Below are 17,614 nucleotides of genomic sequence, written 5' to 3' on the forward strand. Positions count from 1 at the left end.
AGGTGTCTCCTATTTCACTGCTGCAGATGATCAGTTACATTTTTAAACAAAGCAAAAGAATTCAGTGGATCTAAAGGGTTAAAATGCATCTGGTTTAGCAGCTGGGTATCTGGAATTAGACTTTTGATTCTGCATTCCTTTGAGGTGCTGCAGCGGTGTGCGCTCTGACGAATGCTGCTCTCACCATGGCAAACAAATAGACAAAGAAGAAAGGAAAAGGGAAGCTTTTCTGCTTATGCTCTTCTCTACTTACCAAATGTGTCTCTGGGGATTGTTGTCTGTCTTCCAGACAGGGCTTCCATAGTGGTCATACACAGGCTTGTGTAGGCCTACTTCGTGAGGTTCTGAGCAGAGCCATGAAAGATACAGAAAAACAGTTGCCACTTTCTCCCTAACCCCAAGAATTACTGAGTGGCAGTCGACCCTATCCTATTAGGGGCAATAGAGTGAGGCCAGCTCAGGCAAGACATCAGAGGGAGCTGCTGTACTCCCAGAGTCCCCATCAACAATAAAAGCAGTTCATCATGTGGAGCAACAGCATTGCCTCTTGCCTCTCCACAAAAGGCTGTGAAAGGAAGCCGACCAGCACGCGGTACAGCCAGTGGACCAGACAGAAGGCAGAAAAGGGTACCATAGACCATCAGTCCACTTTCTAAATCTATCTGTTGTGCCCATCTACCAGAGTCTGTTAGCCTGTGTTTCCCTGGTGGTGGTGTAACCATGATGCTCTTTCTCCACCAGCGAGGAAGAACCCAACACAGCCCTCCACGTCAAAGGAATCGGTGAATTCTTTTCCCAGTAAATATATGGGACCTACCCTGCTGGTCCAAGCACAGTTCAGCATCTTGAGTCTCTTCCAATGGCCCTCATGAAAATAACCCAAATAGGGGCAAGAAAGTAGACTTCCCTGGATAAGCACATACCTCAAAGGTAGAAGGAACCATGTTTGTGACACATCTAAGAGGAATTCAGGTGCATCAGACCTAGATCTTTTCCCTCTGTCCCTCCAAATCTGAAAAAGAAGAAGCTGGAAAAAGGAAAGGCTAAGTAAAATACACCATCCCACAAGCTTCCAAAAAGATGCAGAAGAATCTAGCTGTCCCCCTCCCAGAGACATACATCTATATAGCAGCATCCAACTAATGTGACCGCAGGAGTTCAAAAGTCCCATCAGAGTATATGGTAGCCAGAACATACAAACCAGGGCCCATCTTCCTATTCCTGAGTCCTCAAGGTAAACCTATGCAAACTTAGGAACTCCCTTGGAAAGGATAAAAAGCACGTATGTGCATTGAACGGCTAGCCACTCCTTTACGAGAGACTCCAGGGATCCCAAGGTAGATTCCTGCCTGAGAGAAAACTACAAGGGAATGAGCCAGGCCATCGCATGCAACTCCTTGCTTTATTTAGCAAATTCTTGGATGGGTGGATTGATTTATTCTTTGGGTGCACTACTGCTTAGCACCAGGAGAGAATTTAGGCTGGGTTCAATACTGTGGAAGTTTTGTTTGTGTTTGGATGCCTCTTTGGACTCCCAGTACCTGTCAGCCAGCACCAGGGCCTGCAGTGCGATACTCAGACATTACATGTCACTACAGTACTGGAAGGTGGACGTGCAAGCAACATCTTCCAGCAACATGAAGACTCTTTTAGAAGCAAAGTAGTGGCAGTCATCAGATACGACCAGTGAGACTTTTATTCACTGTGTAATACATGAATTATTTTTATCCTTTCTGAGTATTCAGCTATCAAATACATAGCATCAGAAGTTCTGTCCCAAAGAGCACTGCATATACTACAATTTTTCTTCTCTCCTTTTTCCACTCCTATCCAGAATGATGTAGACTGTTAGAGAGAGCAAAGATGATATATTGGCTAAGAAAACCCCGTTGCCTGGACCTGATCAGTATCTTGCTAGGTCAGCTACTTTTCCTCCAAAGCAGGACAGACCTTTTTCTCCACAAGGGCTTGTCATGCATAAAGGGCCAAGCAGGCTTGACTAGGCTGCATGTGGCTCTTGAGAGGCAAACCATAATTAAAAAGAGATGATGCTCAGCCACATTCATGTCCACCATTTTAATCTCTGGAAAGAAGTGAACCAACATGATGGTGGTAAAATTCAAATATTCAGGCAGAGATCATGAAATTCAACTAAAACAGTGCATCCTCAATTGTCTACAAGATCTTGCTATTGGGCAAAAGCTCCCATGTTAAACACAGTCTTCATCGTATTCAGTGTCTGAAGGTGAACTGATGAAAGAGGTAGGATCTTTCTTCATCATCTACAAGTAAAACAACTTCTTCAGAGCCACCTTACTCATTCATTTACTTCAGGTACTTGTTTACCTCGGTGAACAAAAGCAGACTAAAGTAAATAAGCATATATTTGCAGTCACTTCAGCTGCCATGCCTCATCACTCCAGCGATGCAGTGCTGGTAAAATCTTAAAGATCTATGGAACTTTCTGTGCTAAAGAAAAGGAAGATTAATTACCTGAACACTTGCTTTCTTCAGGTAGCAAAGCATCACAGATCCAGCTCCCCAGGGAAGAAAAATTTGGTCTAGGAATGCAAAACAGTAACACAGGGATTGCGGAGGTTCTTGTGTTCTACAGTAGGCATTATGTGTAGTTACAAGTATACAGTACCATATTAGCTGTTGAAGTTTCCCATCTGGTGGGCTTTCAGGAAGGGAAGTGAGTTTTACCTTGCTGCCAGTGATTGATGGGTCTGGTTCTGCAAGTAGAGAGGAAGACCTTCCTATTGGAGCTGTGGACTAGTACCCCTAAGAAAAGAGGGGACAATTTAAAGGAAACTTCCAGGTAAGTACAAACACCTTTTCATCTTGCAGCTTCTTTCTGCTTAATCTTGTGGGGAGCTGTTCATTATGTTGCAATAGTAGATACTCTGATTATAATTAGAGCTTGTCAGAAAATGGAAGGAAGAGCAAGAATTGTGGAAGTTGAGTTTTTCTACAAAATTTGGACAAGTTCAAAATTTTCTGACCAGCTCTACTTGTAACAACATGGAAAAAACCTTTCTGGACAAAAACCTCTTGTGCTTGGTCTTAGCCTATTGGCAATTTTTAAAAAATTGCAAGATTTTAGCCATTTTTGACAAATCAGAGCGTTGAAAAACCTGTAAAGAAGCTGTTGTTCAGAAGGTATCAAATACGCTTCTCCTTCACCGTCAGTCTTACCTCTTTGTCCTGGAATTATGGAGTCATGCCTTTAGTCTTCTGCTTCATTCTTTTTCCAGCTGACCCCCAAAGCAAAGGGAAGAAACCAACAAGAAAGATGATTGAAGAAAGGAAGAAGACAAGAATCCAAGAAATATCAGTGAGTCAGTTTCAGGCAGAAGCTCCCAAGTTGCAGAGTCAAAATGAGATTTCCTTTGGGGAAGGATCAGCTTCCAGGATTTGCTCCTCCCTTGTTCCCTGGATAGACACTGAATTCTTGAACCCTCCATCAGTGTTGCAGGTAGGTAGAGCCCACTTGGGGATAGCCGCTTGTATTGCCGCCATCTCAAGTGTGGAGGACTGACTTGGCTAGTTCTTTGCCCTTTCTTCTTTGTTGCTCACCTTTCTAGACTGAGAGGGGTAGAGCTTTTGGCTCAACAGATTTTTGTGAGAAATAGGGAAGGCATTTCTCTCCCCACCCACTTCGCTGTAGTTTGGAAAGCTCCCTGTTGAGGGGTTTGTATATGCACCTCATGGTCTCCAGCCCCAACTGACAGTACTGCTTTGTGCTGTAGGCTCTCCTACTGCTCTTCCTCTCCCCTCTCTGCACAAAGGAGCTGAGATACTATGACTGTGGAAACCATGTAGGCAGACCCAGACACTTTTTTTTCTCTCAGCCAGGAAAATCTGATTTACTAGTTTTTGCATTGCTGGATTTGGCAAGTCCCCATATGCTTTGATTTGTCTGTGTGACTACAGTGGAGCAGGGTGCGAGGGCAAGAATTCACTGGTCCAAGGGGATGTTGCTGACCCCTCCCTGCAGCTGTGCCAATGGCCCAGAGAATGATTTTAGTGGGGAGATTTTTTGAGTAGGAGCTTAACTGTAAGCTCTCCCTCCTCACTTCACATGACATGCAGCAGCTCCCTCTCCCTCAGACTGCCTACTGTCAGACCTCCCCGTCTCCACCTGTGTCATAACTGAGGCAGACAGGCTGTTCTGGGTGTCCCCTGGTTGTAACCACAGAGATCAGCCCTGCATTGAGCAGTGGGATTCTAAGAGGGCTTTTGCAGCCTCAAAGGTCCAGGCCTCTTTTCCCCCGTCCTTCTTTCATACCAAGACAATTCAGCTAGAATTATGTTGCACTCAATACTAACCAGGTGGCTCCAGTGGCTCGGCTCTTCTCTCCCTCCTCACTCCCCAAAAATTGCTGCATGAACTTTCAGCTCTTACAGTGCCATGAGCCCTCAGTGGAAAGACCTTGAGGAGGGCCTTCTAAGATTCCAGATAATGAAGCACTATTCTTGAATCTTGACCTTTCACAAGTAAGATTCCCTGACACAAATCAGGTTTTGGAAGAGGAGGGTTTTTTGTTTTGTTTTTGTTTTCCAGAACATGCAGGATCCTTAGAGCCAGAATATTGGCTGTCTTTGGGGTGGAAGCCCAGATAGATTTCAGCTCCTAGGAAATAAATGTTCATTCAGGAGACACTCTGGTCTCCTGTAGTTCTTCACTGAAGTGTTATGCAGAATGTTTGTTTGATCTGGCCCCTCTTACCTTGCTGCCCCATGGTTCAAGTAAATACATTGATAAAGCTTGCAAGTCTACTGTGAGCAGATCTTCAAATCTCAAATTAAGTGACGTTTGGGCCTCCTCATCCTCTGCATAGGAGACCTCAGAGGAATCTGAAACCTGCTTCTCTCGTGCTCCAGACACCGCTGCTCTTATAAGACCAACCCCCCTTCTTGCACTTCTGGTTCAATTTCTGTAACTATAAAGTATATCTGTAAAGAGAACTTATGAAAAATAATGGATTTATTTAATCAGTTTCTTCTTCCCTGGGTTTTTAGGAAAGAATTGAGCCCAAACTGTCAAAATACCAAGATGTACAGTATTACATGTTTGAAATTTCTACAAATTGAAGCAAATTGTTTACTTACATTTGTGTTTTGGAGGGCTCAGGAGAGATGTGGAGATATAATTCAGTGTGGCTTTTAAGGTTTTTTTGGGGGAAAGCCTATTCTGTACATCAGTATGTAGCAGTTCTTTATAAGATAATTTCTGTATCCAAATTCAGTTCAGTGTGGTGCTAGATCAGCTGAGAAATAAGTAATATGTCTGGCATTACTTGAAGCATATTACTGAACGTCATAAGCAAACTTTCCAGTTTAGGAAATGGGCGCTGAAGAACAAGGTTTATTTCTTCAGATTTCAAAAAAAACCCTTAAAATAGTTTTGGAAGTTCCTGTAGGGGATTAACATTACTCTTTACCAATAGCGGAAGAGCATCCTGTTTTTTTCTCTACGATCTACTTCTGGCAGTTGGAATAAACTGATCAGATGCTTGTGCCTCCTTCCACCTAGTTTCTTAAATCCGTTCACCATGAAATGTTTTTGACTAATGCCTAGATCTTTCATTAAATTAACCAGCATACCTAAATTGCCTAACAGTCTTAACACAGCCCCCAGGCTACAACTTCACGGCAGTTGTGATTTCTTATCATGCTGGAATACATTTCAGTTGAAGTATATTGTCTAAAACTAATTATTTAGATAGTGTTGCTTAAATACATACTTACGTAGTGAGCCATTCACATTGGATTTACTTAAATTGGGCCCTTTCAAATTAAAAAATCATTCATGTGGCTTTTCCTTTGCCAAGAATAGCTATCAAACTGCTTATTGCTTACATCCTGATTTCTGCTGTAGTCATATAATCTGTAAGATATACAATTTATAATTTTATGTTTTTTAGAAAATTAATAAAATGTTTGTTGGACTGCAGTAACTGATTTAAAATGAACTGATTTACACTGATTTCTTTAATCCACAAACACAATTGTGTGGTGATGCCATACAAAGTTCAGTGTGGTAAATCAAAAGTGAAGATGTATTTAACTTTTTAAAGAAAGCTGTCTGTCTTTGAAGTCAGTATCTCACTTATGCATATTGAATAACTTTCAGAGTAACAGCCATGTTAGTCTGTATTCGCAAAAAGAAAAGGACTTGTGGCACCTTAGAGACTAACAAATTTATCTGAGCATAAGATTTCGTGAGCTACAGCTCACTTCATTGGATGCAACGTTTATTTTGACTTTTTTTTTTTTTGCCTGCAGAGACTTAAAATCCAATTGTAGAGCTTCAGGACTAAACATCTTTAAATCCAAGAAAAAAAAGGCAAAATATGTGATCTTAAAACACTGCTGGTATAAGTGCTGTCCTGGATGAGGACCTAAGTATCTGACTAAGTCCCATTGATTTTAAAGATAAGCACATGCTTAAGTACCCTTCCTGAATAGGCATCCTCCTCTGAATTGAAGTATTAAATAAACTTTATTTGGTGAAGGATAATCTAAATTACTCTGCACACCTAGTGAGAATTGTTTTAATGATAAAGTCTCTAAAGACGACATGTCAAGTTTTAAAAAATATTTTTAAGCTTTAAAAAATATTAGTTGACTTTGTTGCAACCCCTTGAAAACTTAAAACTGTCCATATCAAATTTATTTCCATTCATGAAAGTAAATTTTTTTGTTAACACTTTTAAAAAATAGTTTTTTGTTGGTATTTTGATACTTCTGCTCTGCACCAGCATTGTGTAATGTAATCTTTGGTGCTCTGTAACCTGCAGCTTGACTGCTGGTGTTTTATAGAAAGGTGTCTTTTGATTATGTATTATCAAATATTAATAAAAGTATTAAAACAATCTGTTTTCTTATGTTTATATTATATTTCAGATTTCTACACATGTTCAGAGCAGGTGTTCACTCTGTCTACTTTATCCTGACTCCAAAATGCCAGGACTGTAAGAAGAAATTCTGTCCTATGATACTAGTGTCTTATTGCCCAAGCCCTAGCAGAATGTCTTGGGACTTGACTTACCTCTGTGTGCCTGATTTCTGGTCAACTTCCTTAAGTCTTAGAACCACCTTATCCCAATTATTTCTCCTTGATGTGATCTTACCTTCTTCATAGGTGCCTGCTTCTAGCAATTTGTGACCCTGACTTCTTTGGCTAGTTCAGACTTCCCTCTCTCAACCCATCAAGAAAATCCTCACTGTTGGCACACCCCCCTCACCCCCCGTGCAAGTTATAACCCAGTCCCTCAAGCTGTCCTAGTACACCATCAAGTCCTGATCTATTCCGCCATACCTTCTATCCATCCTCTTCAGTCTGTATCCTGACTCTGGATACAATGTCTTGGGAGTGATGTGAAGTCTCTTTTCCAAAATCCTGCCAACATTGCTGCCCCAAATGTAGCTGATCCTCTTCAATGGCATTGAGAAACACATTATCAGTGCTTACTCCAGATCTCTTGAAAGGGTCTGTTGGAGATCTCTCCCTTCCTTACAATGTGTAAGGAAGAGAAGTAACTGCTTAGGGGGGAAAGCCCTTCTGGGGTTCCATGTTCTTTCTTATCACTTATGCCACCTCAGATTTGCTCCGTTTACAGTGAAATAGATGTTGCTTTTTTGTCTTCCATACAAATTTACTCTGACTTCTGAAAGTCAAGTTGGGCTCTTTCCTTTTTGTGCTTTCTCGCAAGTAATATGTTGAAGGCCAAATAATACCATCTATTACATCTCTGCAATTCTACTGACAACCAATGGGTTGCCCACATGTAACTGATAGAGGGCATAATTCTTAGGAAAGTAGGTTGGCACAGGTGGCACACAGAGCATACTTTGGCCTGCAGAACTTCTGTCACTGGTGAGGTGTGAGAAAGAGCCCAGCCTGACTTTGAGCCCAGTGTGAAGTTGAAGGGCTGTAGTTTTGGAAAAATTGCGAAAAATTTGGAAAAATTATTGTGAGCTGAGTAAATTTGGTATGGAATTGGTGATGCACACGAACGTGAAGCCACATAATGGCTTTTCGTGCAAATGGACTATGAAGAACTGGGAGTGGTTGTGTGGTCAACCACACTTTGAAGGGAAGCTGCATGAGTGTTCCCTTCAAAGGTGTGATATATTTGCATATGTGGAATGGTTCTGAAATCTTTAGTTTTGGCTACCTAGGAGAATGGATTTTTTAAAATAATTAACCAAAAAGAAAAGAGAACATTTTAAACTATGGCTTTTAAACTTTGGACTTGAAGGTAGAGGCAGTGACCCTTTAACTTTTTCATGGTTATTTACCCCCCTCATTTTAGAATCTGGGGGAAAAAATACTTCTATGCTAAATTGTCTGTTTCATATTGTACTTTCCTTCTATTGCTCCCCTTCTTTCTATTGTAGTAGAAGCCAACATTGCTATCTCTTGTTTGTCTGTGCACCAAGCAAATGGATGTCAAGACCGTGTGGACAGTTCTGGGAATAGTGTGAGTAAGGTGCTTGTTGCAAAGCAATAAGACAAGCTCTTATTATGGTATCTCACAAATGATACCTTTCTTGGGGGGGAAGTTAATGGAAAGTTAATGGATATTTAGAATCCAGAGGACATGCCCCACCAGACTATACAAATGGTTAAGGTAGGTTACGTTTTAGTGTGAATTCCTTGTGTAACTTTAACTTTGTCAGCAACTGATCACTTTCCCTCCCAGCCCAGGGCAGGGAAGAAACCTCATACCTGTGTATGGAACTAATGTGAAGAATATTTGAACAACTGGAGTTAAAACATATGGTTAAACAGATGTGCTGCTGATCTGGTCATCTTATTTTAGAACCCAGAACATTATTTGAAAGGTTAAAAAAATGCAACTTGATGCACTTCAGACCACAAGGCAGTGTAGGTTTTAAATGAGGACACCATCTGTGTAGATCCTGAAATTCTAAACAAGATTACCATGTTCATTCAAAGTGGTTATCCGCTAATAAAAAGTAGTATCCAGAGCATTCTTTCCAGAGACAGAGTTTAGGTAAATTATTCTTCTGTATTGTTGGAATCAGGTATAAGAAAATGTAAGCGAATGTTCCTTGTTAACTGTGGTATCTGCTTTGGTCAGCTTTTGCATTTAACAGTTGAAAATTAGATATTTTGTCAAAATAAATGTTATGCTGTCATAGTTACCAAATTTAGATTTCGACTTAAATTTAATGTCTTTGATGAAACGTTATTTGAAGGGCTCTTCTGCTTACTGTGATTTTTTTTTAGTACCTTATCTTGATAAACTGAAATATATAATGTGTGTATTCATTAAATAGCTGATTCTTGATGTGGTTGCTGCACAGTGGCAGGGAGCATAATTCAAGAGCATAGTTTAAATGGCTTTTTTTGAAAAGCCCGGTACTTTCCGCATTGAATCATAAAAGGATCTGGAAAAAATTGGTTCATTCCCCACCCACTCTAGGATGGTTCTTTACAATACTTATTATTGATGAACCCATTTGCTAGAATTGTGCCAGAAATGGGAGGGGGAGAAATAGGATGCAAGGATTAGTGTCTGGAAATCTTAGCTCTTTGTACTAAGGGCTTATACTATTCCTACGTTTACAGTGATTTTCTAATAGATATGTGCAACATACACTAATGAAGGGGATAATATGGAAATAAAGATAAGTTGGGAACGAAATAAATGGTAAGTAAACATTATGAACATCAGAAAATAAACGTGTAGTTATGTTTTGGCGTTCCCATGGCTGTAGATTCAGGAAAGCATACCTATCCAGGAAAGCACTTCAATGGAGTTTAAGTACTTAGTCATGTCCTAGTACATGCTTAGGAACTTTCCTGAACAGGGATGATCTTAAGAATGTACCTAAGTGTTTTCCTGAGTTGTGTCTGCACTATCTACTAGAGAAGAGTAACAGGACACAATCTGGAGGCATACTGAATTTTGGGTATCTGTGTTACAAAGTATGATTGTGATGGTTCCTGGGAGTGCTCAGGGTTGTGAGGCATCTCGCTACCACCGGCCTTTATGGGAGGAAACTTTCAGTGCCTGCCAGGGGTTAGCTCCTTGACTCCACCAGCCATGGGCAACACAAGCACTCCCCTCTTGGCCTGTGCAGGTTTTGCTGTCCCTCTGCAGGTAAGGAAATAGGTGCACTCCATCCCCTGAGCCCTCCAAGCATCTCTCTGGAGTGTCCACCCCATGTTCCACTGGACACTCATGGAATTTAGAGATCTGCTGCTCCCAAAGCAGTAGTACACAGCTTACCAGTTTCATCACTGCTCCACTTAGGTTTGTTTATAGTAGGGCAGTCAATTAATTGCAGTTAATGCATGTGATTAACAGAAAACAAACTAGATTTAAAAAAAGTCATGGTTAATCGGAGTCTTAATGACACTATTAAAAATAATAGAATACCACTTTAAATTTATTATATTTTTGGGTCATTTTTCTACATTTTTGAATATATTGTTTTCAACTACAACACTGAATACAAAGTGCACAGTGCTCACTTATATTTTTGATCGCAAATATTTGCACTGTAACGACAAAAGAAATAATATTTTTCAATTCACCTCATACAAGTACTGTAGTGCAGTCTTTTTATTGTGAAAGTGCAATTTACAAACGTAGTTTTTTTTACATAACTGCACTCAAAAACGAAACAATGTAAAACTTCAGAATCTACAAATCCACTCAGTCCTACTTCTTGGTCAGCAAATCACTAAGACAAACTAGTTCATTTACATTTACGTGAGAGAATGCTGCCCACTTCCTACTTACAATGTCACCTGAAAGTGAGCACAGGCATTCGCATGGCACTGTTGTAGTTGCAAGGTATTTACGTGCCAGATATACTAAACATTCAGATGCCCCTTCATGCTTCGACTTGTGGGCATAATTTTCAGCATAGATACATGACTCTTTAAATGTTAACTGCACAGACATCTCACAATGGTTAGGATGACCAGTGTTTTATGGCTGTTGGTAGAGACCTCTCATGCTACACTTTGGCACATTATTATGTAACATTGGACCCAAGGGATCCCTATGCACCATATATAAACCTCAATGCACCTCCTCTGTGCCCTCTGCCAGTTGGCATCAAGAGGTCCCAGGGTCACAATGAAGAGACAAAATCTAGATTTAAATGTAAATGTGTAAACTGAGTGGAGCCAAGATCAGAGATGTGTACAAATGGAATGTTCAGTAACCTCAAGATAATGGGGAAAGAGGGACTTGCTTGAGTTCCGGAGAAGTACAGGAACTAAAACTGAGACCCCATCAGATTATACAGAAACCCACAATTAATCTAATTTTAGTCTTGGCAGAAAAATGAGTTAATGTTTTATATGTGTGGCATGTTAATGGTTGTAAAAATAAGCCACTAACAAAGATTTAAAATCAAGTAACTCAACTTTTTTCAGTTATTATTATATCAAAATGGGGTTTAAATACTACAAACTCTTTAAAAATGTAAATTGGGTATTAAAAAACCAAAATCCCTATGACTTGAACATAGTGTTTTGATATGAAAAAGTTGAATTAAAACAGAAAAAAATTGCATCGTTTATTAAATAAATTGCTCATTGTGGTGAGACACCAGAAATTGAATGTTACTAATTTATACAACTTAAATTCATACATTTAATTTGTGATTTTTAAAATAAGTTGTCTTTCTAAATTAGGTAGTTGTGAAAATATGGTTTTGTAGCAGAAAGGAATAATGGTACAAGATTCACTTGTATATAAATAAAGGACAGATAATTCCATGTGTCAAGTTGTTTTTTGAATTTTGTTAATAAAAATTGCTTATTTACATGCTGTTGAGACTAGATTATCTTATGAAGTTAGTTAAGGCCTACTGCAGCATTGGGAAGACCTTGCTGTTTTTATTGTGGATTGTTAACTTTGTTTTTCATGAACCATCCCTCCCCAAAAGTAGGTAGCTAGGATTCCAAAAAGTTTTTTACATTTCTCAGGATAGTATGGACTACTGTATTGTAGATTTTTGGCAAATACAGCAATGTGTATAATTTTGTGTAAGGTTAATCTTAATCAAATACCTGCAAAACACCCGTGACTCTGGTTTGTCCACTGCTGTGTTATTTAGGTCACTGCAATATTTTCTTTGGTCACATAATATGTTGACCAGAATTTTCATATATTGTAATCCTTTTAGGTGGTTATGTACTGGCAGTGATGAGATCTTTTGCCAGGATATATCTCATTTCCACCTGTATAAATCCCAAGATTTTTATTTTTAATTATTTCTATTAAATTTTGTGCAGAATGAGTTCATCCTTGCTTACGCTCACTCTGAAGACTGTTCACTAACATGATTAAAAATCAGATGAGGTTAGATCAGATTTTTATATTTAAATTGCATTTTTTAAATACAGGTTTCTTTTTTGAAAATATACCTATAATACAATTGATAACCTATATTAAGAACTAAACTCTAATCTATTAAAATAATTTAAATACAGAAACTATTTAGCTGTACGTGTTTGTTGCAAAGTTTTAAAGAAAATGAAACCACTGAACTGGTGGAAGTCACTGGCTAAGCATTTGGAACAAGTTTGTTTGAAGTGCTAACCCAGCTTTTGATAGCAGTAGCCTCTTTTGCAGGCGCAGAGAATATTTTCCTTATTTCAGTTTGTTCAACTAGTTCAGTTCAATGAGTAGTTCATTCAAAATTAAGAAAAAAAATTGGGAAATGTAAAAAGCTGGAAAGCTTGTTTTCTTCTTCCATGAATAAGAACAGAATGAGATCTACTATTTCTAAAATCTAAAAGGAGACGGTAATCAGGAACAATCAGTATTCACTGACCATAGATATTTCCTTTGTATAATCAATTATAAATGAAAAAAATATTAACATTTTTATTGAACATTTTTTCTTATGTAGCGTTAATATTTGGAAAAAAATTGAAAATACTGTTTTTGTGCATTTTTAATTGTTTGAATTTCCATCCAAATAAAGATGCAAATTGCAAGTAAAAAAAAAATTCTCTAGTAAATAAGTGCATCATTCCTCTTCATTCTAACAACAAAAGGTAAAAATTAAGAATCTGAATAAGTATAAGTTAAGCTTTATAATTGCTTAAACAAAAGTATAGAGTGATAGTGCATCATCCTGGCTAGCAAAAAGAAGCGCCGAACTTAGTGTAAAGGCTATAATTAGTTGGAAATCAACATGTTTTAATTGTTACCATCCCATGAGATTCTACCTTTCTTTAGGAAAAGAACTAAAGTACAAATACAAAACATGATTTAACTCAAGGCTGCCTGCTTGCTAATTTAAATTGTGATTTTAAAATTGGTGATTTAAGTCACTGATTGAAATCAGTTTACCCTGTTCACTACCATCATTCTTATAGCAATACACTAGTCATGCCACTTAAAGTACCTACCGAAACATCTCTTTAATTAGCTGAAGAGTAATTTAAGAAGCACTTCTGCAACTTTTACCCTAGTGCTAAACAAACTAACTACACAGTTTTCAGAGTAGCAGCCATGTTAGTCTGTATTCACAAAAAGAAAAGGAGTACTTGTGGCACCTTAGAGACTAACACATTTATTTGAGCATAAGCTTTCGTGAGCTACAGCTTACTTCATCGGATGCATTGTGTGGAAAATACAGTGGGGAGATTTATATACATAGAGAACATGAAACAATGGGTGTTACCATACACACTGTAAGGAGAGTGATCACTTAAGGTGAGCTATTACCAGCAGGAGAGCGGGGTGGGAGGGGGAGACACCTTTTGTAGTGATAATCAAGGTGGGCCATTTCCAGCAGTTGACAAGAACGTGTGAGGAACAGTGGGGGGGGGGGGGGGGGGGAAGAATAAACATGGGGGAAATAGTTTTACTTTGTGTAATGACAAACATCCACTCCCAGTCTCTGTTCAAGGCTAAGTTAATTGTATCCAGTTTGCAAATTCATTCCAATTCAGCAGTCTCTCCTTGGAGTCTGTTTTTGAAGTTTTTTTGTTGAAGAATTATCACTTTTACGTCTGTAATCGAGTGACCAAAGAGAGTGAAGTGTTCTCAGACTGGTTTTTGAATGTTATAATTCTTGACTTCTGATTTGTGTCCATTTATTCCCTAGATAGGTGTCCAGTTTGGCCAGTGTACATGGCAGAGGGGCATTGCTGGCACATGCTGGCATATATCACATTGGTAGATGTGCAGGTGAACGAGCCTCTGATAGTGTGGCTGATGTGATTAGGCCCTATGATGGTGTCCCCTGAATAGATATGTGGACACAGTTGGCAACGGGCTTTGTTGCAAGGATAGGTTCCTGGATTAGTGGTTCTGTTGTGTGGTGTGTGGTTGCTGGTGAGTATTTGCTTCAGGTTGGGGGGCTGTCTGTAAGCAAGGACTGGCCTGTCTCCCAAGATCTGTGAGAGTGATGGCTCGTCCTTCAGGATAGGTTGTAGATCCTTGATGGTGCGTTGGAGAGGTTTTAGTTGGGGGCTGAAGGTGATGGCTAGTGGTGTTCTGTTATTTTCTTGGGCCTGTTCTGCAGTAGGTGACTTCTGGGTACTCTTCTGGCTCTGTCAATCTGTTTCTTTACTTCTGCAGGTGGTTATTTAGTTGTAAGAATGCTTGATAGAGATCTTGTAGGTGTTGGTCTCTGTCTGAGGGGTTGGAGCGAATGCGGTTGTATCGTAGAGCTTGTCTGTAGACAATGGATCGTGTGGTGTGGTCTGGATGAAAGCTGGAGGCATGTAGGTAGGGATATCGGTCAGTAGGTTTCCGGTATAGGGTGGTGTTTATGTGACCATCTCTTATTAGCACCGTAGTGTCCAGGAAGTGGATCTCTTGTGTGGACTGGTCCAGGCTGAGGTTGATGTTGGGATGGAAATTGTTGAAATCATGGTGGAATTCCTCAAGGGCTTCTTTTCTGGACCCATGGACATATGCATCTATACCCATGTTTGGGTATGTATCTATACAAAGCGAAAATATATAAATGAAGCAAACATTTGAAATCCAAGCCACAAATATCTACAGGTGGGATTATGATACTCCTGCTTATGCTGGGTAGCATGTTACTTAGTGAACAGTCTAATTGTTTTTGTGGTCATGATGTGATCCAGAGATCTCTGAAACCTGTCTCCTGAAAATTGTGATATGGGATGGACTGTACAAAACCATCTCAACACAAGCCTTCTGCTGGAACAACCTTCTTGCTGATTTGTTAAGGACCCTCCTGTGCTCTAGATATGTCTAAATATAAGAGAACCAAAAGGTCTACAAAGCTCCTATTCCTCCCCTCAAATTAATTCCTGGATGGTAAGCATGTCTTTCCCTTCCGAAGTCCCCTTGAAATCTCCCAAGTTAGATGACTCAGGAAAATTCACTTGTTCCAATACGATCAGTGACTTAATTAGTGTAGTATACTTTGCCCTGGCCTTCAAGAATTCATGGTCCCAGGCTGTGTACAATAAAATACAAGAAGGGTAAATTACCTTCCTCATCGAGATGCAGTTCACTATTTTCACTATGAATGGGTCTGTGCGTGCAAAGTGCAAAACTATCCTGAACTTGAAGATTGGCTCAGAATGGACAGCCCTTTTATTTTTGTGTGTGGTGGGTGTTTTGTTTTGGTTTTTTTTGTATGGTGCCTAGCACAGTGGGGACCTTAATATCTGATTGTAATGCAGTAGCAGCTATGGCCCAAAAGTTATAAATAACAACCAGGTTTATGAAGTATAACAAGGCAAAGTATTTTCATTGCCCTCCTCCCCCATTGACTTGTCATTCCTAGCTCTCAATCAGAGATGGAATATGTTCCTCCAAATCATGCCAGAACCTGATATAGGGTCAGTCACACAAAGAATTTATGTTTAAAAGCAAAACCAAAACAACAACAACAACAAAAGTAACTCTGCTTCTTTACCTATTTGAAAAAAAGACCTCCAAGGAGGTAAACAGAGGTTTAAGTACCACCAACCAGATAGGGAAACAAATTTATAGTTTTATATTAAAAAATAAACCTCAGCCCCCCACTTATCAGAAATCTAGGGCTATCACAACAGAACAAATTCTGGCAAGTTATAATAAAAGGATCACTTAAGTCAGTATTTTTTTTGTTTTGCTACTGGTGAAGATATTTTTTTAACTTCTAATAAGCTCTTTCCCTCTTGTAGCATGGTTTCTATTCTCCATCTCTGTCTTTGCATGTTGCCCTTGTTTCTTGTGCTTTGTTTACAGCTTGTGGGTTTATGAATGCAACAGTGAGATTTTAGTTAACTATCCAATGTCTACTAAGTATGTTTTACCATGTACAATGTTAATGACCGCTTCAGCTTTGAAGTATAAGTGTACTAGACTATCAGTGAATGAAAAATGTAATCTTAAGAGGAGGAGTTATGCTTGAAATTTTAGCATTACATTGTAGCTTGACTTTATACTTTAAAGACTTTAGAGATCCACCCAAGACAGTGTTTTAACAAGTGAGGGCATGCAAATGTGGATATAGTGGTATTATGTGGATACTTTAATAGCACTTAAATATTGGTGGTTCTGTTTTAGTTTTCACATCATGATTCTGTTCTTAAGAAGATAGGTGCGTGAAATATGTGCATTTGTTGAGGGGGAATGTTTGTGCGAGAGGTAGTAAATTTAAGGTATGATAGACTCCTGGGAAGTGCCTATTTTTTTAGTAGTAGATGATTTTTTATATTTAAAATAAAGAAAATAAAAATACATTATGGTCTGAGTTTTGTAGACCATGAAGTACTGGTCCATAATAACCATTACTTCCTGCCCATGTCTGGCCAACCTTTTCCGCATAAAACCTGAACAACCTCCAGCATAGGCATGTAGGTGAAGCTGATCTTTTCACACCACAGTTGTCTTGGATCACCCCAAACATTCTTAAGTGTCCATGATAGCCACATCACTTGAAGTGTATTGCTGGAAACTGAGCCACTGATCCTGAAAACTCTTTTATGCGTATATGTAACTTTCCTCGTGTGACTAGTCTTGATAAAGTCTGTGAATGGGGTTACGCACTTGAAGTGTTTGCAGGTTTAGGGTATGAGGGTGGGCTTTTTTAAAAACAAAAAATTTAAGTTAAAGGACATTTAATGCAAGGGGATATTGTTTTCTACAACTTTGAAAATTTTGTTCCGTCTGGAGGTATTCAGAATGTGTGGTGTAAATTGTTTTGCTATAAAGTTGTCTTTCAGTAACTTCTAAAATTTAAACTACTATACCTGGCAGAACCATGCTGGAGCCTCCTTTTTTTTATAGGTGTCATTTGAAAGATGTCATTTACAAGGCTTAGCCACCAGCCAGAGGTCAAATATCAGAACTCTAACAACCTTGCTGCTGGCTGCATTTCCATCAAAACTGTCTGATTATTAAACTGCATTAGTGCTTTAAAATCACTGTTCCCAACCTTTCAAAACATTTTGTAGTACTTAACCAGTCTTTAATGTTCCAGCACTGTTTAATCTTTTTTTATCTTGCCACTGCAAGGAGCCATGACCTATTAGAACTGCTGTTAGAGGGAAAAGATGGCAAAAAGCTTCTTCCTGTTTTTGTTTCCTTTGACTCCGCCTGGATGCCCTATCCCTGAAAGGGCAGTG

General features: G+C 39.2%; 1 protein-coding gene across 8 annotated transcripts in view; it reads left to right on the forward strand.

Moving 5' to 3' along the window:
* The window catches only part of TSC22D1 (TSC22 domain family member 1), a 138,314-nt gene that overhangs the window by 40,960 nt on the left and 79,740 nt on the right, over nt 1-17,614 (forward strand). For 3 of the 8 annotated variants that reach the window (XR_014710844.1, XR_014710845.1, XR_014710846.1), the window contains 2 exons: nt 3,258-3,478; nt 6,292-6,580. The exons of 2 other annotated variants lie outside the window; for them this stretch is intronic. The gene's annotated coding sequence lies outside the window, so the exon portion shown is untranslated. Of the gene's footprint in view, nt 1-3,257; nt 3,479-4,567; nt 5,811-6,291; nt 6,581-17,614 lie in introns of those variants that run through there. 3 more of the 8 variants (XR_014710843.1, XM_084623318.1, XR_014710847.1) reach the window with 2 other exon arrangements.

Source organism: Lepidochelys olivacea (assembly GCF_965140295.1).
Source record: "Lepidochelys olivacea isolate rLepOli2 genome assembly, chromosome: 1".
NCBI lineage: Eukaryota > Metazoa > Chordata > Testudines > Cheloniidae > Lepidochelys > Lepidochelys olivacea.